We start from the raw sequence: 25738 nt of genomic DNA, 5'->3' as shown, positions 1-25738 counted from the left end.
TCACAGCCAATTGTCACTACAAGGTTCCATCAATGATATATCCAGAACTTTTTAACCTGGTAAACAACTCACGGATGCTGGCCACTAGTGAGAAATCTACTGCTTGAAACATCAAGTTGAAAATAAGCATTTGTCTAGCAGAGGAATATGAAGTAAACTCTGGGTAATGTTGCTTTCTTTTAGTTGGAGTTGATGCTTTTGAACTTTTAATTCTGTTTGCTTCATCCTGCTGTCAAAGACAGCTGTAATGCAGAATTCAGAATTATGCAGTGTACTTTCAATTGTTGGAGAAAACAACTGGTAACATATGTGTGGCAATGTTCTATCAATATATATTTATATAATTTGAGGGAAAGTTAATATTGTTTGAAAAACTTGAGTTCTGAGGTCCATACCCATGTAAGTTCATTATCTCCTTAGTATTCAGTAACCACAGGAGCCTACTATCAATGTTTGTATACATGCATGGCATGTTTGCCTTCTTAAATAACTTGAGATAGTCTAATTTTCAATTGTCTCAGAAAATAGTTCCATCCAAAGTTTGACAAATAAAATAATGTTGAGTCTAAATATACATCAAGTGAAAAAAAATGCATTTTTTTTTGATACAGCCACTATATACTCTGCTGAATAACTACATGGGAATGAATTCCCATTGAAGATGAAATCATCTAATCGAAGCTTTGAAAAAGAGAAATCTCAGTTAAGCATACTGTAAATGGAATTATAATAGATTTAAAATATAAATAAACGTTAACATACATCACACAGAAATTTTACAAGAAAGATGAATTGGTCAAAAGATGTGCAAAATCCTATCCCTTTAGTCTAAGAAATGTTAATGAGTAAATAGACTTTAAAAAATGTAGTCACAAGAGACAATGTAATAAACATACCTAAACAATTATTATGACTTCATTAACCTAAGAATATGTTTAAATTCCTAATATTTTAAAATTTTAGTTACAACCAGAGATTAAACAGGAAAGATGTCTACTAAATGAGGTGGGATCCAACAGGAGTATAGTACAGAATGTAATAATTTATGAACTCATTTTTTCTGTGTTAGCTCAATAGAAGAACACTTAATGAGGAAAGCAAAGGCTTAAGTATCTGGTACATTTGTCATTCCTGATGATTAATTACTTGAAGGTTAATAAGTTTTTAATCCTAGCCAAATAAATAAGAACTTTCCACACTCTTTGATCCAGCCCCTAAAGCATCCTCTATCTCTAAACAAGGATCAGTGAATAGTTGTTGGGTGTAATTGGGAGGAATGCAATCAGAAACCATGCTCCCTGTCCTACGTCTCAACTTGCTTTGCTTTCATTTTTGTCTATTTTGTTCCACTACATTTTATCTTTCTAAGATTTAACAAAATGAAGTAAAACTAGAGTCACTTTACAGAAGTATTGATGTAAGTTTTAATCTGACCTGCTGAAAACTAGATTGTTAATCAGCCTCTTTGTGGTCTGGTTTTCTGCTCAGTTCCATCTATCAGACACTGAATGTGTATTTTGCAATCAAGTTTCTGACATTTTATGTGGTATCTTCAAAGTCTATTCTGGGCCAACTCATAACAAGAAATAAATGTCAAAACCAACACTGCCTTAATTGGGTTAATATAACATTACAAGTACTGGATTAATTTTGCTGCTTCAACTTAAATAAGATTTTGCCAAAATTCCCATAGATGTAAACTCAACTTCTAATTATTTGATTTTTTTGTTTTCCCCTCTAAGTAATAACTTGAAGAACTTGATCTTTCTTAATTGCACACCAAACTATCATAGTACAGCCTGTTGCTACTAGTTTATTCATAGAAGCAAATTAGCATTCCTAGTCAGTCAATCTACTTGCTATTCCAAACAGAATTATGAGTGATTTCATAAAACAATTTCTCATCATATTTTTTAAGATCCACAAATGATCCTTATGTCCTATTAATATAACCAACAATTACATTATTGAATATCTGGTCAATTTTAGGTTTGGTGTTCTAACTTTTTTTTAGGAAATCTCACATGATATAGTTCTCTCTCCTTGACTTGGTTCACGTCTGTTGCAGGTTCAATTACATATCCCCCAAAAGATAAGTTGAAGTCCCAATCTGTAGTACCTCTGAATGTGACCTTATTTGGAAATAAGGTATTTGCAAATGTAATCAGGGTAAGATGATATCCTAAAAAGAAGTAAATTTGGACAAAAAAACACACAGAGAAAATGGCTATATGAGATGGAAGCAAAAATTGGAGTTATATTGCTACAAGGCAAGGAACACCTGGGACTACCAGAAGTTAGAAGAGGCAATGAAGGATCTTCCTTTTGAGGCTTCAGAGGGAGCATAATCCTGCCAACACCTTGACTTAGGGGCTTTAAGCCTCTAAAACTAGAATACATTCCTGTTGTTTTAACCTTGTTTTTGATACTTTCTTATGGCAGCCCTAGGAAAACAATAGAACATTTCATAACCCCATGTTTCTGACTCCCACTTGACATGATATACTTCTGACTCTCTCAATCTCTAATACTAGTTTCCTTATTTCTGACTCAGGCTTGGCATTTAGTTTCATGCAATATTTGACCAATTTCTGCAATTATAAAACCAGAGGGATTTGCTGAAAGACCTCTACCTGATGACTTGCATTTAATTTTACCAAAAACAAATTTGTTGAGTAGCATGTAATTTCATTTATAATTATGATGACTTTGAAAGATATGATTTAGAGATAGCAGAGATATTTCAAAACAATATAGACCAAATATCTAAACTGTGGCCTACATTGTTTTGTTATAAACTGAACAGATCAAATAAGATTAAGTCTGAAAAATGTCCATTGGTTATGGAAACTATAAGGAAATTGGTAATTTGAGTAAGAGCAATTTCAGTGGAAGGGTGGGAAACAAGTGATAAAATAGTAAAATTTCTGTGAATTAAGTTTTTTTAAATTAAACTGAAGTTAAATAAGGGTAAAATACTACACAGACAAAGAGCTATACTTAAAACACTAAAAAGTTTTAGAAAATCAATATAAGCAATCCCACTGCTGGGCATACACACTGAGGAAATCAGACTTGAAAGAGACACGTGTACCCCAATGTTCATCGCAGCGCTGTTTATAATAGCCAGGACATGGAATCAGCCTAGATGCCCATCAGCAGATAAATGGATAAGGAAGCTGTGGTATATATACACAATGGAATATTACTCAGCCATTAAAAACAATACATTCAAATCAGTTCTAATGAGGTGGATGAAACTGGAGCCTATTATACAGAGTGAAGTCAGCCAGAAAGAAAAACACCAATACAGTATACTAACACATAGAAAATCAATATACAAACAATACAATAGAAAAAATTTAAAGAACATGAATAGTAGATGTATCTGCTGCTAAGTCGCTTCAGTCGTGTCCGACTCTGTGCGACCCCATAGACGGCAGCCCACGAGGCTCCGCTGTCCCTGGGATTCTCCAGGCAAGAATACTGGAGTGGGTTGCCATTTCCTTCTCCAGTGCATGAAAGGGAATAGTGAAAGCGAAGTCGCTCAGTCGTGTCCGACTCTTAGCGACCCCATGGACTGCAGCCTACCAGGCTCCTCCATCCATGGGATTTTCCAGGCAAGAGTACTGGAGTGGGGTGCCATTGCCTTCTCCAGTAGATGTATAGAGGAAAAATAACTGACCAATAAGCATATAAAATAGATCAACTGCACTTCTAAAATTAAGATTAAAATAATATCAATGTAAAACTAGCAAAAATTATTTTAAAGATAATCTACCCTCCCGTCAAAAATGAAAATATTATTAAATGGATGGTCTCCTACATTACTGACAGGAGTTTAAATTGATACAATCCTTATTCTAGAGAATTTGAAAGTAAGTATGAAAAATTTCTAAAACATGCATACAATTTGCCGATAATTCTGTTTCCAAGAAACTTAATTTTTATAAATAATTATTTCCTCGAGAAATATTTACTGAATACCTATTTGTTCCAGGGACAATTTCTACATGTTGGGGAAACAACAGAATACAAAAAGACATTGTTTCCTGTCCTTGTGAATCTCACAGCCTAGTGGAAGAAACTAAATAGTGAAAAAAAAAAAGTGAAAATAGTGTTAATTAGTGACAGGGAATATACTTTACCTAGAGTAATAGGACCAGAATGGGTTTATAGTAGAGAGCATAAAATTGAGAAAGAATCCAAAAGAGAAACAGTAAGAAGAAAATGACATGTTCTAGGAATTATGAGAAATCTGCTGTGGCAAGAGGAAAGGCAAAGCAAAAAGGAAAGCATTTATTAGATGTGCTTGAAGAAGTAGATAGCAGCCTGATGGTGCACTGATTTAAGACTCTATAAGGTATTGTTATTTTGGATATAACTATTGTAAATATTTAGGCACCCAATATCAGAGCACCTAAATTTAAAAGCAAATATTAAGAGACCTGAAAGGGATGAGTAGACAACAAGGAAATAGTTATAGGAGACTTGACTATATCACTTTCATTAAAGAGTAGATAATTTGGATAGAAAATGAATAAGAAAACACTAAACGTGAATTACACTTTAGATGAGATAGATCTAACAGACATGTATAAACATCCCTTCCCATAGCAGCAAAATAAACATTCTCTTCAAGCATACTTTGCACATTCTCCAAGACAGATTATGTTACCTAACAAAACAAATCTTTAAAAATTTATGAAAACTGAAATGATATCAAGCATCTTTTCTAACCACAATAGTATTAAATTAGAAATCAAGTACAAGAAGATAGAATGATCTCTGTTCGTTTCCAAGGCAAACCATTCAATATCACGGTAATCCAAGTCTATGCCCCGACGAGTAACGCCGAAGAAGCTGAAGTTGAACGGTTCTATGAAGACCTACAAGACCTTCTAGAACTAACACCTAAAAAAGATGTCCTTTTAATTATAGGGGACTGGAATACAAAAGTAGGAAGTCAAGAAATACCTGGCATAACAGGCAAGTTTGGCCTTGGAGTACAGAATGAAGCAGGGTAAAGGCTAATAGAGTTTTGCCATGAGAACTCACTGGTAATAGCAAACACCCTATTCCAACAACACAAGAGAACACTCTACACGTGGACATCACCAGATGGTCAACATCGAAATCAGATTGATTATATTATTCTTTGCAGCCAAAGATGGAGAAGCTCTATACAGTCAGCAAAAACAAGACCAGGAGCAGACTGTGGCTCAGATCATGAACTGCTTATTGCCAACTTCAGACTTAAATTGAAGAAAGTAGGGAAAACAACTAGTCCATTCAGGTATGACCTAGATCAAATCCCTTATGAGTATACAGTGGAAGTGACAAGTAGATTTAAGGGACTAGACCTGATAGAGTGCCTGATGAACTATGGACAGAGGTTCGTGACATTGTACAGGAGACAGGGATCAAGACAATCCCCATGGAAAAGAAATGCAAAAAAGCAAAATGCCTGTCTGAGGAGGCCTTACAGATAGCTGGGAAGAGAAGAGAAGCGAAAAGCAAAGGAGAAAAGGAAAGATATTCCCATCTGAATGCAGAGTTCCAAAGAATAGCAAGGAGAGATAAGAAAGCCTTCCTCAGCAATAAGTGCAAAGAAATAGAGGAAAACAACAGATTGGGAAAGACTGGAGATCTCTTCAAGAAAACTAGAGATACCAAAGGAACATTTCATGCAAAGATAGGCTTGATAAAGGACAGAAATGGTATGGACCTAACAGAAGCAGAAGATATTAAGAAGAGGTGGCAAGAATACACAGAAGAAAGAACTAAACAGACATTTCTCCAAAGAAGACATACAGATGGCTAACAAACACATGAAAAGATGCTCAACATCACTCATTATTAGAGAAATGCAAATCAAAACCACAATGAGGTATCATTTCACACCAGTCAGAATGGCTGCTATCCAGAAGTCTACAAGCAATAAATGCTGGAGAGGGTGTGGAGAAAAGGGAACCCTCTTACACTGTTGGTGGGAATGCAAACTAGTACAGCCACTATGGAGAACAGTGTGGAGATTCCTTAAAAAACTGGGAATAGAACTGCCATATGACCCAGCAATCCCACTGCTGGGCATATACACCGAGGAAACCAGAATTGAAAGAGACGCGTGTACCCCAATGTTCATCGCAGCACTGTTTACAATAGCCAGGACAGGGAAGCAACCTAGATGTCCATCAGCAGACGAATGGATAAGGAAGCTGTGGTACATATACACAATGGAATATTACTCAGCCATTAAAAAAAATACATTTGAATCGGTTCTACTGAGATGGATGAAACTGGAGCCCATTATACAGAGTGAAGTAAGCCAGAAAGAAAAACAACAATACAGTATACTAATGCATATATATGGAATTTGAAAGATGGTAACGATAACCCTATATGCGAGACAGAATAAGAGACACAGATGCATGGAACAATTTGATGGACTCTGAGGGAGAAGGTGAGGGTGGGACGTTCTGGGAGAATAGCATTGAAACATGTATATTATCATATGTGAAACAGAACACCATTCCATGTTCGATGCATGTGACAAGGGCTCAGGGCCGGGGCAATGGGATGATCCAGAAGGATGGGATGGGGAGGGAGGTGGGTGGGGGGTCCAGGAGGGGGAACACATGTAAACCCATGGCTGATTCATGTCAATGTATGGCAAAAACTATTGCAATGTTGTGAAGTGATTGGCCCCCAACTAAAATAAATAAATTTATAAAAAAAAAAACAAAAAAAAAGAATACACAGAAAAACTGTACAAAAAAGATCTTCACGACCCAGATAATCACGATGGTGTGATCACTCACCTAGAGCCAGCCATCCTGGAATGTGAAGTCAAGTGGGCCTTAGAAAGCATCACTACGAACAAAGCTAGTGGAAGTGATGGAATTCCAGTTGAGCTATTTCAAATCCTCAAACGTGATGCTGTGAAAGTGCTGCACTCAATATGCCAGCAAATTTGGAAAACTCAGCAGTGGCCACAGGACTGGAATAGGTCAGTTTTCATTCCAATCCCAAAGAAAGGCAATGCCAAAGAATGCTCAAACTACCACACAATTGCATTCATCTCACATGCTAGTAAAGTAATGCTCAAAATTCTCCAAGCCAGGCTTCAGCAATACGTGAACCGTGAACTTCCAGATGTTCAAGTTGGTTTTAGAAAAGGCAGAGGAACCAGAGATCAAATTGCCAATATCCGCTGGATCATCGAAAAAGCAAGAGAGTTCCAGAAAAACATCTATTTCTGCTTTATTGACTATGCCAAAGCCTTTGACTGTGAGGATCACAAGAAACTGTGGAAAATTCTGAAAGAGATGGGAATACCAGACCATCTGACCTGTCTCTTGAGAAACCTGTATGCAGGTCAGGAAGCAACAGTTAGAACTGGACATGGAACAACAGACTGGTTCCAAATAGGAAAAGGAGTACGTCAAGGCTGTATATTGTCACCCTGCTTATTTAACTTATATGCAGAGTACATCATGAGAAATGCTGGGCTGGAAGAAACACAAGCTGAAATCAAGATTGCCGGGAGAAATATCAATAACCTCAGATATGCGGATGACACCACCCTTATGGCAGAAAGTGAAGAAGAAGTAAAGAGCCTCTTGATGAAGGTGAAAGAGGAGAGTGAAAAAGTTGGCTTTAAGCTCAACGTTCAGAAAACTAAGATCATGGCATCTGGTCCCATCACTTCATGGGAAATAGACGGGGAAACAGTGGAAACAGTGTCAGACTTTATTTTTTTGGGCTCCAGAATCACTGCTGATGGTGACTGCAGCCATGAAATTAAAAGACGCTTACTCCTTGGAAGGAAGGTTATGGCCAACCTAGATAGCATATTTAAAAGCAGAGACATTACTTTGCCAACAAAAGTCCATCTAGTCAAGGCTATGGTTTTTTCAGTGGTCATGTATGGATGTGAGAGTTGGACGGTGAAGAAAGCTGAGCGCTGAAGAATTGGTGCTTTTCAACTGTGGTGTTGGAGAAGACTCTTGAGAGTCCCTTGGACTGCAAGGAGATCCAATCAATCCATCCTAAAAGAGATCAATCCTGGGTGTTCATTGGAAGGTCTGATGTTGAAGCTGAAACTCCAATACTTTGGCCACCTCATGCGAAGGGTTGACTCATTGGAAAAGACCCTAATGCTGGGTAGGATTGGGGGCAGGGGGAGAAGGGGACGACAGAGGATGAGATGGTTGGATGGCATCACCGACTTGATGGACATGAGTTTGGGTAGACTCCGGGAGTTGGTGATGGACAGAGAGGCCTGGCGTGCTGCAATTCATGGGGTCGCAAAGAGTCAGACACAACTGAGCGACTGAACTGAACTGAACAAGGAGATAACAGCAAAATTCATAAATATATGGAAGTTAAGTATCTTACTATTGAAACAAAACTATGGGTCAAAGAGGAAATCAAAAGGGAACTTAAGAATATCTTGAGACAAATAAAAATATAAATACAACATACCAAAATAATGGGATGCAGTTCCAAAAGGGAAATTTATACCAACAAACACCTACATCAAAAAAAGAAGATCTCAAACAACCTAACTTTATACCTCAATAACTAATAAAAGAATAATAAAAGAAAAGATAGCAGAAGAAAGAAAATAACAAAGAACAGAGCAGAAATAAATGAAATAGACTAGAAAGACAATAAAAAATAAAACTCAGAAGATTTTTTTGAAAAGATAAAAGTGATAAGCTTCTAGCTAGACTGAGAGAAGATTCAAATAAAATCTGAAATGAAAGAGCAGCAATTACAGCTGATACATAGAAATACTAAGGATCATAAGAGAGAACTATAATTGTGTGTGTGTGTGTTAGTCACTTAGTCATGTCTGACTCTTTGGAACCCCATGGACTGTAGCCCACCAGGTTTCTCTGTCGATGGAGTTTTCCAAGCAAGAACACTGGAGTGGGTTGCCATTTCCTTCTCCAGGGGATCTTCCTGACTCAGGGATCAAACCTGGTTCTCCTACATTGCAGTCAGATTCTTTACTGTCTGAGCCACTGGGAGGCCCTCAAGGACTATAATTATACACCATTAAATTGGATAACTGAGAAGAAATTAATAGATTCCCAGAAAAATGTTGCTGCTGCTGCTGCTGCTAAGTCGCTTCAGTCGTGTCCGACTCTGTGCGACCCCATAGATGGCAGCCCACCAGGCTCCGCCATCCCTGGGATTCTCCAGGCAAGAATACTGGAGTGGGTTGCCATTTCCTTCTCCAGTTCCCAGAAAAATAGAACCTATCAAAACCAAATCATGAAGAAATATAAAATCTGAACAGATCAATGACAAGTAAGGAGATTTAATAGTTATTAAAAACCTCCCAACAGAGAAAAGCCCAGAACCTGATGTCTTCACTAGTGAATTCTATCAAACATTTAAAGGGAATTAATATCAATTCTCTCAAAGTCTTCTAAAAAATTTGAGACAGGAGAAAAATTCCAAATTTCTTTTTATGAGGCCAGCATCATCTTAACACCAAAACTTGTGAAGGACACTATAGGAAATGAAAATTACTGATCAACATTCCTGATGAACATAAAAGAAAAAATTCTTAACAAAATATCAGCAAAGTGAATTCAACATGTGAAAAGGATAATACATTATGATCAAATGGCATTTATCTCTGGAATGCAAAGATGCTTCAACATATGCACATCAAGAAATGTGACTCATCACACTAACAAAATGAAGGATACATCATATGATTATATCCACAAATGCAGAAAAGCATTTAACAACAAAAAAAAATTAACAAAATATATTTCCATGATGAAAATACTCAACAAATTAGGTATAGATGAAAAATACCTCAACATTATAAAGGCCATGTCTACTCTACCAAGTCGCTTCAGTCATGTCCGACTCTGTGAGACCCCATAGACGACAGCCCACCAGGCTCCTCTGCCCCTAGGATTCTCCAGGCAAGAACACTGGAGTGGGTTGCCAATTCCTTCTCCCATAAAGGCCATATATGAAGCTAATAATATACTCAACAGTGAAAAGCTAAAGTTTTTGTTCTGGCATCAGGGAAAAACAAGGATGTTTACTCTCACCACTTCTATTCAACATAGTATTAGAAGTGCTAATCAGAGCAATTAAGAAAGAAAAAGAAAGAAACAGCATTCAAATTGGAAAAGAAGAAATAGAACAGTCTCTGCAAACAACATATTTAATATATAAAAACCCTAAAAATGCAACCTGCGAACCTGTTAAAACCAATTTTAAAATTCAGTAAAGTCACAGAATTTTAAAAAATCAACATACAAAATCATTTACATTCTTATACACTAACAATAACTATGAAGAAAAAGAAATTAAGAAGATAATCCTTTTTATCATACCATCAAAAATAATATACTTTGGAATAAATTTAAACAAAGAAATTAAAGATCTGTCCACTGAAAACTATAAGGCTTTGATGAAAGAAACTTAAAAAGGCATAAATAAATGGAAAGACATTCTATGTTCACAGACTTGAAGAATCAATATTGTTAAAATGTCTATAGCACCCAAACCCATCTCTAGCTTCAATTAGTTTCCCTGGTGGCTCAGATGGTAAAGAATCTGCTTGTAACACAGTAGACCCAGGTTTGATCCCTGGGTTGGGAAAATCCCTTGAGGGAGGAAGCGGCCATCCACTCCAGTATTCTTGCCTGGAGAATTCCATGGACAGAGGAGCCTGGTGGGCTACAGTCTACTGGGTCTCAGAGACTCAGAAACAACTGAGCGACTAACACACACAGAATCTTTATAAAAATTTCAATGGCATTTTCCACAGAAATATAGAAAACAATCCTAAAATTCATTTGGAATCATGAAAGACTGTAAACTTCCAAAGCAACCTCAAGAAAAACAAAGGTGAAAGCATCACACTTCCTGATTTCAAACTACACTACAAAGCTATAGTAATCAAACACTGAGGTACTGACAAAAAGAAGATTAATAGATCAATAGAGAACCCAGAAATAAGCCAAAACATATATGATTAGTTAATTTTTGAGTCAGCACCAAGAATACAATGGGAGAAAGAGTCACTTTAATAAGTGGTGTTGGAAAAACTAAGTATTCACATGCAAAAAAATGAAATTGAACCCCTATCTTACAAAATTACACTCACAAAAATTAATTCAAAATGGATTAAAGATAAATATAATACCTGAAACCATTAAACTCCTAGAAGAAAGCATGGAGAACAAAATCCTTGACATTGGTTTGGCAATGATTTTGGGGGATTTGACACCAAAAGAAAAAGCAAAACAAATGCAAAACTAAGCAGATGGAACAAAATCAGATTAAAAAGCTTATACACAACAAAAGAAACCATCAATAAAATGAAAAAGTGACTTATTGAATGGGAGAAAGTGTATGCCAAACCATTTACTCAATCAGGGATTAACATTAATATTGTTGTTGTTGTTCAGTTGCTAACTCTTTGTGACCCTATGGACTGCAGCATGCTACTCTTCCCTGTCCTTTGCTATTTCCCAGAGTTTGTTCAAATTCATGTCTATTGAGTCAAAGATGCCATCCAATCATTTCATTCTCTGTCACCCTCTTCTCCCCCTGCCCTCAGTCTTTCCCAGCATCAGGGTCTTTTCCAGTGAGTCGGCTCTTCATATCAAGTGGCCAGAGTATTGGAGCTTCAGTTTCAGCTTGAGCATCAGCACTTCTAATGAATATTCATGACTGATTTCTTGAGGATTGACTGGTTTCAACTTCTGGAAGTCCAAGGGACTCTCAGGAGTCTTCCCCAACACTATAGTTCAAAAGCATCAATTCTTCAACATTCAGCTTTCTTTATGTCCCAACTCTCACATCCATACATGACTACTGGAAAAACCATAGCTTTGACTAGACAGACCTTTGTTGGCAAAGTAATGTCTCTGTTTTTTAATAGGCTGTCTAGGTTGGCCATAGCTTTTCTACCAAGGAGCAAACGTCTTTTAATTTCATGACTGCAGTCACCGCAGCGATTTTGGAGCCCAAGAAAATAAAGTCTGTTGCTGTTTCCATTGTTTCCTCATTTATTTGCCACAAAGTGATGGGATCAGATGCAATGCTCTTAGCTTTTTGAATATTGAGTTTTAAGCCAGCTTTTTCACTCTCCTCTTTCACCTTCATCAAGGAGCTCTTTATTGCCTCTTCGCTTTCTGTCATAAGGGTATTGTCATCTGCATATCTGAGGTTATTAAAAATATTTCTCCCAGAAATCTTGATTCCAGCTTGTGCTTCATCCAGCCTGGCATTTCGCATGATGTACTTTGCATATTAATTTAAATAAGCAGGGTGACAATATACAGCCTTGATGTACTACTTTTGCAATTTTGAACCAGTTCATTATTCCATGGAAAGTTCTATTTAATATTAATATTAAAATTATGTAAAGAACTCATATAACTTGGTTGGCAAAAAAACAGAACTTCACCACTCAAAAAAGAGCAAATTATCTGAATAACATTTTTCCAAAGAACACATACAAATGGTCAACAGGTAAGCAATCTTTTAGATCCATCTCTAGATTAATGAAAATAAGAATGAAAATAAACAAATGGGACTTAATCAAACTTAATAGCTTTTGCACAGCAAAGGAAATCATAAACAAAATGAAAAGACAACTTATGAATTGGGAGAAAATATCAAATGATATGTTCAGTTCAGTTCAGTTCAGTTGCTCAGTCGTGTCCGACCCTTTGCAACCCCATGAATCGCAGCACGCCAGGCCTTCCTGTCCATCACCAACTCCTGCAGACCACCCAAACCCATGTCCATCGAGTCGGTGATGTCATCCAGCCATCTCATCCTCTGTCGTCCCCTTCTCCTCCTGCCGCCAATCCTTCCCAGCATTAGGGTCTTTTCCAATGAGTCAACTCTTCGCATGAGGTGGCCAAAGTATTGTAGTTTCAGCTTCAACATCAGTCCTTCCAATGAATACCCAGGGCTGATCTCCTTTAGGATGGACTGGTTGGATCTCCTTGCAGTCCAAGGGACTCTCAAGAGTCTTCTCCAACACCACAGTTGAAAAGCATCAATTCTTCGGCACTCAGCTTTCTTCACCATCCAACTCTCACATCCATACATGACCACTGGAAAAACCATAGCCTTGACTAAACGGACCTTTGTTGGCAGAGTAATGTCTCTGTTTTTCAATATGCTATCTAGGTTGGTCATAACTTTCCTTCCAAGGAGCAAATGTCTTTTAATTTCATGGCTGCAGTCACCATCAGCAGTGATTCTGGAGCCCAAAAAAATAAAGTCTGACACTGTTTGCACTGTTTCCCCATCTATTTCCCAGGAAGTGATGGGACCAGATGCCATAATCTTAGTTTTCTGAATGTTGAGCTTTAAGCCAACTTTTTCACTCTCCTCTTTCACTTTCATCAAGAGGCTCTTTAATTCTTCACTTTCTGCCATAAGGGTGGTGTCATCCGCATATCTGAGGTTATTGATATTTCTCCCGGCAATCTTGATTTCAGCTTGTGTATCTTCCAGCCCAGCATTTCTCATGGTGTACTCTGCATATAAGTTAAATAAGCAGGATGACAATATACAGCCTTGACGTACTCCTTTTCCTATTTGGAACCAGTCTGTTGTTCCATGTCCAGTTCTAACTGTTGCTTCCTGACCTGCATACAGGTTTCTCAAGAGACAGGTCAGATGGTCTGGTATTCCCATCTCTTTCAGAATTTTCCACAGTTTCTTGTGATCCACACAGTCAAAGGCTTTGGCATAGTCAATAAAGCAGAAATAGATGTTTTTCTGGTACTCTCTTGCTTTTTCAATGATCCAGCAGATGTTGGCAATTTGATCTCTGGTTCCTCTGCCTTTTCTAAAACCAGCCTGAACATCTGGCAGTTCACGGTACTTGCAAATGATAAGACTGACAAGGGATTAATCTCCAAAACATACATTCAGCTCATGCAGCCCAATACAGAAGAAAACAAACAACCCAATCAAAAAATGGGCAGAAGTCCAAACAGATATTTCCCCAACAAACACATGAAATGGCCAACAAGCACATGAAAAGATGCCCCATGTCACTAACTACAGAAAAATGCAAATCAAAATTAAAATGAGGTATCATATCACAGCAGTCAGAATGGCCATCATCAAAAAGTCTACAAATAACAAATGCTGGAAAGGGTAAGGAGAAAAAGGAACCCTCCTACACTGTTGGTGGGAATGTAAATTGGTACAACCGTTATGGAGAACCATACAGAAGTTCCTTAAAAAACTAAAAATAGAGTTAACATATGATCCTGCAGTCCCACACATGCACATGGTAGTGCTTAGTGGCTCAGTCGTATCCCACTCTTTGCAACACATGGATTGTAGCCTGGCAGGCTCCTCTGTCCTAGGGATTATCCAAGCAAGAATACTGGAGTGGTGGCCACTCCCTTCTCTAGGGATTTTCCTGTCTCAGGGATTGAACTTGGGTTTTCTGTGTTGAAGGCAGACTTTTTACCATCTGAGTTACCATGAAAGCCCACACATGGGCATATATCCAGAGAAAACCATAATTCAAAAGACACATGCACCCAACTGTTGACATTAGCTGAATATGGAAGCAAACTAAATGTCCATTGGTAGATGAATGGATAAAGATGTGATACACACACACACAAACACACACACACACACACACACAATGGAATATAGGAGAGCTTTTTTTGTTTTTTTGCTTATTTGCTTAGTCACTAAGTCACGTCTGACTCTTTTGCAACCCCATGGACTATAGCCTACTAGGCTCCTCTGTCCATGGTATTTCGCAGGCAAAAATATTGGACTGCACTACCATTTCCTTCTCCAGGGGATCTTCCTGACACAGGGATCGAACCCATACCTGCTGCATTGCAGGCAGATACTTTACCACTAGGATCTGGGGACTATTACTCATCTGAATTGGAAAATTCAGATTTAAATTGAAGAAATTCGGGAAAACCACTACACTGTTCAGGTATGACCTAAATCAAATCCCTTGCAATTACACAGTGAAAGTGACAAATAGATGCAAGGGATTAGATCTGATAGACAGAGATCCTGAAGAACTATGGACGGAAGTTCATGACATTGTACAGGAAGCAGGGATCAAGACCATCCCCCAAAAAAGAAATGCAAAAAGACAAAATGGTTGCCTGAGGAGTCCTTACAAAAAGCTGAGAAAAGAAGAAAAGCAAAAGGCAAAGCAGAAAAGGAAATATGTAGCCATTTTAAAGCAGAGTTCCAGAGAATCACAAGGAAAGAAAAGAAAGCTTTTCTCCGTGTTCAATGTAAAGGAATATAGGAAAACAACAGAATGGGAAAACTAGAGATCTCTTCAAGAAAATTTGAGATACCAAGAGAACATTTCATGCAAAGATGGGTGCAATAAAGGGCAGAAATGACATGGACCTAACAGAAGCAGAAACTATTAAGAAGAAGTGACAAGAATATAAAGAAGAGCTATACTAAAAAGATCTTCATGATCCAGACAACCACGATGGTGTGATCATTCACCCAGAGCCAGACATCTTGGAATGCAAAGTCAAGTGGGCCTTAGGAAGCATCACTACAAACAAAGCTAGTGGAGGTGATGGAATTCCAGTTGAGTCATTTCAATCCTAAAAGAGGATGCTGTGAAAGTGCTGCACTCAATATGCCACTAAATTTGGAAAACTCACCAGTGGCCACGGGACTGGAAAACATAAGTTTTCATTCCAATCCCAAAGAAAGATAATGCCAAAGAATGTTGAAATTACCACATAATTGGACTCATCTCAGTTGAGTTCAGTCGCTCAGTTGTGTCCAACTCTTTGTGACCACCTGGACTGCATCACACCAGGCCTCCCTGTACATCCCAACTCACAGAGCCTACTCAAACTCATGTCAATTGCATCGGTGATGCCATCCAACCATCTCATCCTCTGTTGTCCCCTTCTCCTCGCACCTTCAATCTTCCCCAGCATCAGGGTCTTTTACAATGAGTCGGTTTTTTGCTCCAAAGTATTGCAGTGTCAGCTTCAGCAGCAGTCCTTCCGATAAATATTCAGGACTGATTTCCTTTAGGATTGACTAGTTGGATCTCCCTCCAATCCAAGGGACTCTCAAGAGTTTTCTCCAACACTATAGTTCAAAAGCATCAATATTCTGCGCTCAACTTTCTTTATAGCCCAACTCTCATATCCATAAATGACTACTGGAAAACCCATAGTTTTGACTAGACAGAACTTTGTCAGCAAAGTAATGTCTCTGCTTTTTAATGTGTTGTCTAGACTGGACATAGCTTTTCTTCCAAGGAGCAAGCATCTTTTAGTTTCATGGCTGCAGTCACCATCTGCAGTAATTTGGAACCCCCCCAAAAAAGTCTCTCACTGTTTCCATTGTTTCCCCATCTATCTGCCATTAAGTGCTGGGACTGGAGCCATAATTTTATTTTTCTGAATGTTGAGTTTTAAGCCAACATTTTCACTCTCCTCTTCCACTTTCATCAAGAGGCTCTTTAGTTATTCTTCACTTTCTGCCATAAGGGTGGTGTCACATGTATATCTGAGGTTATTGATAATTCTCCTGGCAATCTTGATTCCAGCTTGTGCTTCATCCAGCCTGGCATTTCACATGATGTATTCTGCATATAAGTTGAATAAGCAGGGTGACAATATACAGCCTAGACGGACTCCTTTCCCGATTTGGAACCAGTCTGTTGTTCTATGTCCAGTTCTAACTGTTGCTTCTTGACCTGCATACCAATTTCTCAGGAAGCAGGTCAGGTGGTCTTGTATTCTCATCTCTTGAAGAATTTTCCACAGTTTGTTGTGATCCACACAGTCAAAGGCTTTGGCATAATCAATAAATCAGAAGTAGATGTTTTTCTGGAACTCTCTGGCTTTTTCGATGATCTAACAGATGTTGCAATTTGATCTCTGGTTCCTCTGCCTTTTCTATAACCAACTTGAACATCTGGAAGTTCGCAGTTCATATACTGTTGAAGACTGGCTTGGGGAATTTGAGCATTGATTTCCTAGGGTGTGAGATGAGTGCAACTGTGCAGTAGTTTGAACATTCTTTGGCATTGCCTTTCTTTGGGATTAGAATGAAAACTGACCTTTTCCAGTCCTGTCGCGACTGCTGCATTTTCCAGATTTGCTGGCATATTGGGTGCAGCACTTTCACAGCATCATCTTTTAGGATTTTAAACAGCTCAGCTGGAATTCCATCACCTCCACTAGCTTTCTTTGTAGTGATGCTTCCTAAGGCCCGCTTGACTTCACTTTTCAGAATGTATGGCTCTAGGTAAGTGATCACACCATCGTGGTTATCTGGGTCATGAAGATCTTTTTAGTATAGTTCTTCTGTGTATTCTTGCCACTTCTTAATATCTTCTGCTTCTGTTAGGCCCATACCATTTCTTTCCTTTATTGAGCCCATCTTTGCATGAAATGTTCCCTTGGTATCTCTAATTTTCTTGAAGACATCTCTAGTCTTTACCATTCTATTGTTTTCTTCTATTTCTTTGCATTGATCTCTGAGGAAGGCTTCCTTCTCTCTCCTTGCTATTCTTTGGAACTGTGTATTCAAATGGGTATATCTTTTCTCTTCTCCTTTGCCTTTAGCCTTATCCTTTTCTCAGCTGTTTGTAAGGCCTTGCCAGACAACCTTTTTGCATTTCTTTTTCTTGGGGGATGGTCTTGATCACTTCCTCTGGTACAATGTCATGAACCTCCATCAATAGTTCTTCAGGCACTCTGTCTATCAGATCTGATCTCTTGAATATATTTGTCACTTCCACTGTATAATCGTAAGGGATTTGACTTAGGTCATACCTGCTCACACGCTAGTAAAATAATGCTCAAAATTCCCCCAGCCAGGCTTCAACAATATGTAAATCGTGAACTTCCAGATGTTCAAGCTGGATTTTAAAAAGGCAGAGGAACCAGAGATCAAATTGCCAACATCCATTGGATTAACAAAAAAGCAAGAGAGTACCAGAAAAACATCTACTTCTACTTTATTGATTATGCCAAACACTCTGACTGTGTGGATCACAACAAACTGTGGAAAATTCTTCAAGAGATGGGAATACCAGACAACCTGACCTGCCTCTAGAGAAATTTGTATGTAGGTCAAGAAGCAACAGTTAGAACCGAATATGGAAGAACAGACTGGCTCCAAACTGGAAAAGGAGTATGTCAAGGCTGTATATTGTCACCCTGCTTATTTAACTTATATGCACAGCACATCACGCGAAATGCAGGGCTGGATGAAGCACAAGCTGGAATCAAGATTGCTGGGAGAAATATCAATAACCCCAGATACACAGAAGATACCACCCTTATGGGAGAAAGCGAAGAACTAAAGAGCCTCGCAATGAAAGTGAAAGAGGAGAGTGAAAAAGCTGGCTTAAAACTCAACATTCAAAAAATGAAGATCATGGCATCCAGTCCCATCACTTCATGGCAAATAGACGGGGAAACAATGGAAACAGTGAGAGACTTTATTTTTGGGGGCTCCCAAATCACTGCAGATGGTGACTGCAGCCACGAAATCAAAAGACACTTGCTCCTTGGAAGAAAAGCTATGACCAACCTAGACAGCCTATTAAAAAGCAGAGACTTTACTTTGCCAACAAAGGTCCATCTAGTCAAAGCTATGGTTTTTCCAGTACTCATGTATGGATATGAGACGTGGACTATAAAGAAAGCTGAGCACTGGAGAATGGATTTTTTGAATTGTGGTGTTGGAGTAGACTCTTGAGAGTCCCTTGGACTTCAAGGAGATCCAACCAGTCCATCCTAAAGGAAATTAGTCCTGAATAGTCACTGGAAGGACTGATGCTGAAGTTGAAGCTCCAATACTTTGACCACCTGATACGAAGATGTGACTCATTTGCAAAGACCCTGAAGCTGGGAAAGATTGAAGGCGGGAGGAGAATGGGACAACAGAGGATGAGATGGTTGGATGGCATCACCAACTCAATGGACATGAGTTTGAGCAAGTTTCAGGAGCTGGTGGTGGACAGGGAAGGCTGACCTGATGCAGTCCATGGGGTCACAAAGAGTTGGACATGACTGAGTGACTGAACTAAACTGAACTGATAGAAATTATATAATGCCATTTGCAGCAACATGGATGGACTATAGATGTTATAGTAAGTAGAGTAAGTCTGTATAGTCAAAGCTATGGTTTTTCCAGTAGTCATGTATGGATGTGAGAGTTGGACCAGAAAGAAGGCTGAACGTTGAAGAATTGATGCTTTTGAACTGTGTCATTGGAGATGACTCTTGAGAGCCCCTTTGACAACAAGGTGATCAAACCAGTTAATCCTAATTGAAATCCATCCTAAATATTCATTAGAAGGACTAATGCTGAAAATGAAGCTCCAATTCTTTGGCCACCTCATGCAAAGAACTGACTCATTAGGAAAGACTCTGATGCCCAGAAAGATTGAGGGCAGGAGAAGAAGGGGACAACAGAGGACCAGATGATTGAATGGCATCACCAACTCGATGGACATGAGTTTGAGCAAGCTCCAGGAGATGGTGAAGGATAGGGAAGCCTGGTGTTCTGCAGTCCATGGGGTTGCAAAGAGTCAGACACAACTGGGCAACTAAACAACTACAACAAAAGTAAGTCAGACAGAGAAAGACAAAGTACGATATCACTTATATGTGTAACTTAAAAAGAATGATAAAATGAATTTAATTATAAAACATAAATAGACCCATAGACATAGAAAATAAACCTATGGATGCCAAAGGAGAAAGGGGAAGGAATAAAATAGGTCTTCAGGATTAACATATACACACTACTATATATAAAACAGATAACCAACAAGACCTACTGTACAGCACATGGCACTACGCTCAGTGTTTTGTAAAAACACATTAGGGAAAGAAATCTGAAAAAGAATATGTATATGTATAACTGAATCACTTTGCTATACACCTGAAACTAATACAACATTAATAAATCAACTACACTTCAATTTAAAGAAAAAACACACTTATCAACAAAATGCAAATAAAAAACACAGTGAAACATTACATTATATCTATTAGGATGCTATTCTCAAAAAGATAAGAAATAGCAAACACAGGAGTGGATGTGGAGAAAAGGGGACCCTTGTACACTGTTGTGGAATTGTAAACTGGTACACTCATTACTGGAGAAGGAAATGGCAACCCACTCCAGTATTTTTGCCTGGAGAATCCCAGGGATTCTGGCGGAGCCTGGTGGGCTGTCGTCTATGGGGTCGCACAGAGTCGGACACGAATGAAGTGACTTAGCATGCAGCACAGTCATTACAAAAATAATATTTCAATTTCTCAAGAAATTAGAAGTAGAGTTACCAAATAATCCAGTAATCTCACTTCTGGATATATCCAAAGGAAATGAAATCACTACCTTGAAGAGATATCTACATTCCCATGTTCATTTCGTCATTATTCACAATGGCCAAGATATGCTTTTTTTTAAACTGTGTTCAGCAAACCTATGCACAAATTCATAGAAGAGTAAGAGTTTGATTGACACAAGTTTTAGGGGTTTACTAGGTTAGTGGAGCAATAGAATGAAAAGAAACAAAGAACAAAGGAGTTAACTACCACCTAAAGTCAGATATGATAGGAAGTGAAGACAGGTATAAAGGAGGCTCAGACGGTAATGAATCTGCCTGCAATGCAGGAGACCCAGGTTCAATCCCTGAGTCAGGAAGGTCTTCTGGAAAAGGGAATGGCTACCCACTCCAGTATTCTTGCCTGGAGAATGCCATGTACAGAGGAGCCTGGAAGGCACAGTCCATGGGGTCTCAAAGAGTCAGACACAACACTTTTACTTTTTCAAGGAAAAAATAAAAGGGAACAGGGACTGAAGCCCAGTGAAAAAGCATAGTGGAAGCAAATGAGTGAGAAAATGGAAAAGATAGGAACAGATGATGAGAGGGTAGTAAGCTATAATTTAAGATTTTTAAAAAAAGCCAAAGTAGTGTCAGCTTACAATAAAGCCAAGGATATGATGGGGTGTAAGTCTCTAAACTTGAGGACTTCAGGGAACTTAGAAGTAAGACCTTGAAATCTGACATTGAGTGAACCAAGTACAAGAAATAAGAACAATGATTCCAAGTCTGAAGCCAGTGATTTCAGTGAATTTGCAGACGTACTGAGGAAGTTGATTAAGCATAGGGATAAGAACCAATAGATTGCCACAGTATATCAGTAAGATCTTCAGTAAGTAAATATATTTTGTATAACAGATAAGGGAAGGACTGAAGTACTCATGGACTCCTCCTCCCCATCCCAAAGAGCTTGTGGTTTGAGGAAATAAGGGGCCTCCGGCTGAAGACAGTTGCAAGGAAAAGTTATACCATCAGTTAAAGCAAAATGATGGATGTAGCAGGCTACCAATATATTGACAATGTATGGGAGCTTTCATAGGGGGTAGAGAAATGCACAAAGTACGTGCTTGAACTGGATGGAATCAATAGAAGATTAAAATAGGAGACAAGTAAGAAGTGCATGACCAAGATGGCCTTACAGTTTCCCTCAGCTTGACTAAACTTTAGACAGGCTTCCTCCTCAGTCTGTCTCTGATCTCCATTTTCTTAGCGTAGTTTCTTTAGGAAACTTTGAAAATTGCCCCCTTCCCCTTAGAAATGTAAATCTTTTTAAAGCCTCTCGCCAGTTTTACAACTCAGGGCTCTCTTTCTCAATGACCTGGGAGCTGTCCATTTTTAACATTTCCCTCATAGAAGACAGCACCCCTATCTTTCAGTTTCTGTGGGAGGGTAGTGGCCTATCTTTGGTGAGCGGTGGGTGCCTTGCTCCAAGTTGTAAAACTACCTGCTATCATGAAGTTTTAAGAATCATAACACAGGGAAATTGCTTAATATTCTATAAAAATCTAATTGGGAAAAGAATTTGAAAAAGAATAGATACACATGTATGTGTGTAATTGAATCACTTTGTTGTACACCTGAAACTAATATACTGTTAATACTCCAATATAAAATAAAAAGTTAAAAAAAACAAAGATGGCCTAAAAATTCACCCAATCAATCTCTTAAAAATTATCCAGCCCTTTGTTTCAGTGGGGTTGAGTTCAGACAGCATCTTTTGGTCTCTCACTTCTATTCCAATGGCCTTGAGTAAAGTCTTCCTCATCTGTTTAACTTTGTCTAGTACAACATTTTGCCTTGATAGAGTAAAAGAATAGATTATATGGGGAAAGTTCAGTATGGACTGGGTCAAAATACATCAAGGATGTGAAGCACTGAGATATTTTGACCGCAATGTTCTCAAAATATCCCAGATTAAAAAATGTTTCATTGTAGGTACAGATTGCAATGCCTTATTCTAGTAACCCTTGTTTAATCAGAGACTATTGAAATATTTTTGCTCCATTCATCCTTCTATTAAGTGTTTATGGTAGAAAGACATATTGTATATACGACAGGGTTTGATCTTTTAAGATATTATTTTTGTCACTATTATTTTACTAGAGGAAATAGCTAGCAACTAAATGTAAAGAACTAGTGATTGGAGTAGAAGGATAGTGGTCTTTTCTGTGGATGTTTTTGCAATCCTTCACTTTTATAACAAGATGCCAACCAAAATATATATTTATATAGATATAAATATATCTATAGTTTATATAGATAAATAGAAAAATACACAAAGTCAGCAATTTCCAGAATATGTCAATGAATTAGTACACAGTCAGAATATTATACAGTGAGGATCAATGTTCATAATGATTTTTCACAAACATTCAGAAACACTTGTGTCTTCTGAATCCTCACATTTTAAATTACATACAATTCTGATGTCTTTTGTTTGTCATTCTAGATCTTCTCTTCACTCTTTTACACCACATTGTACCCCAGAAGCCTGCCCAAATGAACTGCAACAATGAGTAACCTTGCTTTTTGCACTCAGCAAATGGGGTACACTTGCGAGGAGATCTGAAGGAGACAGAAGAGTGAGGTTCCTCCAGCTCCTTCACTGAAGAGTTGCTTGGAGCTGACTGAGTCTCTCTGCCGAAGGTCACAGCTCCTGTCAGATCCTTTGCAGAGAGCTCTTTTCATACAGTTCTCTCACACTCTGTCTTTCTCTCTCTGCCTCTCCCCGTCTCCCTCCTCTCTTGCTCATTGTCTCTCACCACTAAACTTTTCCCCTGCCCCTTTCATCTTAGGGAAGTAATGTTACTGGTTCAGGGTACTGTACTAGTCATTATTTTCTTTAAACTCTGCCTAGACTTTTGTAATTAGTGCCCTTATTAAACTCTCCTGAAATTACCTAAATTTTGTATTTTCCTGTGAAGAATAATACATATAGAAATTTAGGGATCTGAGGATGTTACTATATCATAAACTTTGAAATCATTTTGTGATATATAGTTTAAATTATAAATCCTGAGTAATAAGAATGTTTAGTTAGCAAAACACCCCTTTCTCTAAATATTTCTGATCAATGGTAATTTGTTTTAGACCATACCCAAGTTTAGCTAGAGAAAAAGTTGTGAAAGCAGCATATGTCAATTCTTTTCAGTCCACTCACACAGGAAAATCAAGTTGAGTATTGGTTATATTAACAATCAAGCAAGCTCTTAACAAATAGGCTACATTATGCAGGTCAGAAGGGGGGGGGTTAGTGACAAGAATCATCTCCTTTACTCCCTTCTCTAGTCCTTCTAAAGCGATCCAGAAATTCTCCTTTGAGATAGATACAAATTAGGACAGTAGTAATTCCTTTGGGGCCATGATATAGTTGCTACTGGGCCCCAGGTTAATCTCTTTTACAAAAGGTCTCAGTTGTGTGGAAAATGTAGGATGCAGACCCAGGAGTCTCATCCTTGACCAAGCAGCGCTCAGAGTGTTACACAGTAATTTCTTCACCAGAAGTAGGTTCTGCTCCTTGGGTTAACCCAAAAGTTACTACATCAGAAAAGGAATTTAATAGGAATTAAATCACATATTTTATTAAAAAATTAAAATACTTTTTTCTTGTTTAGTGGAAAATATTTTTCTATCACAAAAGACTAGAACACTCTTGTAGGCAACAATCACTGGTCAATATAAGGTCTTAGTATTCCTTGGAATGCAAGGAGACCCAACCAGTCCATCCTAAAGGAGATCAGTCCTGAGTGTTCATTGGAAGGACTGATGGTGAAGCTGAAACTCCAATACCTTGGCCACCTGATGCGAAGAACTGACTCATTGGAAAAGACCCTGATGCTGGGAAAGATTGAAGGCGGGGGGTGAAGGGGACGACAGAAGATGAGATGGTTGGATGGCATCACCGACTCAATGGACATGAGTTTGGGTGGACTCTGGGAGTTGGTGATGGACAGGGAGGCCTGGCGTGCTGCAGTCCATGGAGTCACAAAGAGTCGGACACGACTGAGTGACTGAACCAAACTGAACTGATTTTTATTTTTAATCTAAAAATTTACAATTCTTATCCAGACTTAACATTTACCCTCTTTCACTCTTCTCCCGAGGCAATTAACTACAAAGAAAACTTAAGAGAATTAAACCCACTATATAAAATACATATGACAAAATGATATATGAGTCTGTTTAAATAATTAATTGTTCCATATACAGCAATTTGAATAAAAAAATTCTATTTAGTCTATAAGTAGTTTTTAAAACTTTTAACATTATATAGTTAAAATGGAGCATCATTCTCACAGAAATATGAAAAAAGTACACATAAGTTCTACTTTGAAATATTCTAATTATACAGAGGCAGAAATGTTCAAGCAGAAACTATTAAAAATGCAAATTCAGCAATTTGAGAGGCTATTAAAAATTCTTTATTAGAAAAAGAAGACCAGAGTTTTTAAACATGCCAAGAAAAAAAAATTGCTTAGAAATATCCTCCAGGGACAAATTATGAACTTGCTGAGAAAGAACTTTAAAAGGATGTAAGTATCCCTTCCATCCATTCTCCTGACTTTAGATCATTGATGACTGCAGATCATTTCAATAAATATACTCACCAGAAGTTTCTATTAAAAGAGTATGAACTAAATTTTAATCGTGAAATATCTGCTGCCCTGTCCAGAATAAACTCATCTGCTTGTCTCTGTGCCCTACAAAAGCCTTCAATTGAAGAGAGGGTGAAAGAGGCCCAGCAAGACCAAAGTTTTTGCAAACAGGTAGTAAGATCTGAGATGTGGCTGTCTTTCCCCCAAACTGTATCAGAACTGTATCCCCAAACTGTCCCTGAACCTAAGAATTCAAGTGCTCCTTGACTATTTCACCCATAGAAAAAACATCTCCCAACTACCTTCCAGAACTTCCTTGCTTCAAATAGCCCAAAGGTGTGCACTTTAACCAACTAAGCCATGGCACCAAAGACCCCAAAGGTGTCAAGCAGATATAAAAAAATCCTCACAGCAGCTATCCCTGAAAGTATTACTATATGACCTAATAAACACATACCAAAAATAACATTAGAGCAGCTGAGAAAAAAATATATCCTGATGAAATGAAGAGATTTTAAATAATCCTTTGTTTAAAGGGTTGGATTTATAAAGTACTAAAGTTCTAACTCAGCTGAACAACCATAACCCCTTGTATTGGACACGCTCAGTTCTTGTTGAAAGGTCAAAGCTCTCTGTGGACAACACAAGCTACTGTGTACACAAATGGAGCATAGCACATGACTCTGGAGATTCATTTTGAAAGTATGACTTGTCAGCTCTAGCATTACAAGGCATTAAAATCCAC

The 25738-nt window shown here is 38.1% G+C and overlaps 1 protein-coding gene and 1 long non-coding RNA gene across 10 annotated transcripts in view; one reads left to right on the top strand and one right to left on the bottom strand.

The window, feature by feature from the left end:
• Positions 1-25738, bottom strand: part of LOC145529023 (uncharacterized) — a 1122255-nt gene that overhangs the window by 775106 nt on the left and 321411 nt on the right. The gene's annotated exons all lie outside the window — the stretch shown is intronic.
• On the top strand, positions 3-23302 carry LOC145529025 (uncharacterized). The gene is made up of 2 exons (XR_014070849.1): positions 3-163; positions 22848-23302. It is a non-coding gene; the product is annotated as an uncharacterized LOC145529025 (long non-coding RNA).

The sequence above is a fragment of the Giraffa tippelskirchi genome, chromosome 12, assembly GCF_054371585.1.
Source record: "Giraffa tippelskirchi isolate mGirTip1 chromosome 12, T2T-mGirTip1v1.2.pri, whole genome shotgun sequence".
NCBI classification, from domain to species: Eukaryota; Metazoa; Chordata; class Mammalia; order Artiodactyla; family Giraffidae; genus Giraffa; species Giraffa tippelskirchi.
This window is presented reverse-complemented; position numbering and strand designations above follow the sequence as displayed.